We start from the raw sequence: 1119 nt of genomic DNA, 5'->3' as shown, positions 1-1119 counted from the left end.
ATATATATATATATATATATATACATATACATATATGTATGTATGTATGTATATATATATATATACATACATACATACATGTATATGTATATGGAGAGATGGGATATATATATGTATATATACATATATATATCCCAATTTCAGTTTCCTCTCCCATCTCTCCTGCTAGTCACTGCCCCAATCACTGCCCCACTAGCTCTCTGCCCAACCCTATCCATGTCTTCTTCATTTCTCTTCAGAAAAGCACAGGCTTCACATGGTAATCCATAAGTTGCAGTTATACTCAGCAACTCCCTTCATATTAAGCCTAGAAGATGCAATCCATTATGAGGGAATTGTAAGTTCCACAAGAAGACAGAACTATACAACTACAACATATATGCAGAAGGCCTAGGTCAGTCCCATGCAGATTCCCTGTTTGTTTGCTCAGTTCTGGGAGTCCTTGTGAGTCAAAGTTAGTTGATCTTGTGGGTTCTCTTGTGAGGTCCTTGACCTTCTGGTTCCTACCATATCATAGAATATTACATATTCTCCTTTATTAAAATTGTATACATTTGTTTCAACAACTAAATATAAAGTACACAACGGACAAAAAGGTCATTCAGTTTTTATGTCCTCAAAATCACTCAGTACAATCCCAATATGTCATATTTGTAGGTATTTTTATTAACTAAATTACTTTTTAATAGTTTCACCCATGTACATAATATATATTAAGCCCTCTTACACTCTACTATCTCCCAATTCACTACATTAGTTTTGAGTGTGTGTGTGTGTTTGTGTGTGTGTGTGTGTGGTCTCACTGTGTGCTTCTTGTTGCTTAGAAATCTCAGTGATGTGCTTGCTTTTACCTCCCAAGTACTGGGGTTGAAGATGTAAATGGATATATGTCTAGCCTTTCCCATCCCTGCTTACTTGTTTTGTCAAATCGTTCTCTAATTCATATCTGTTAGTTTTGTTTTGTGAACCACTGAGGTTAATTGAGCCTATTTGTACAAACATGAGTTTAAGGTATCCATTGGAGCTTCATGGTTTCAACATTGGGAACACAACTAAAAATAATGCCCCCCTCATTTCTCCAAACCTGTCAAAAGCCAATAGTTCAGCAGTGGGGGGATG

This window comes from Mastomys coucha, unplaced genomic scaffold, assembly GCF_008632895.1.
Source record: "Mastomys coucha isolate ucsf_1 unplaced genomic scaffold, UCSF_Mcou_1 pScaffold17, whole genome shotgun sequence".
Taxonomy (NCBI): Eukaryota; Metazoa; Chordata; class Mammalia; order Rodentia; family Muridae; genus Mastomys; species Mastomys coucha.
The sequence above is the reverse complement of the archived record's forward strand: the minus strand, read 5'-3'. Positions refer to the sequence as shown.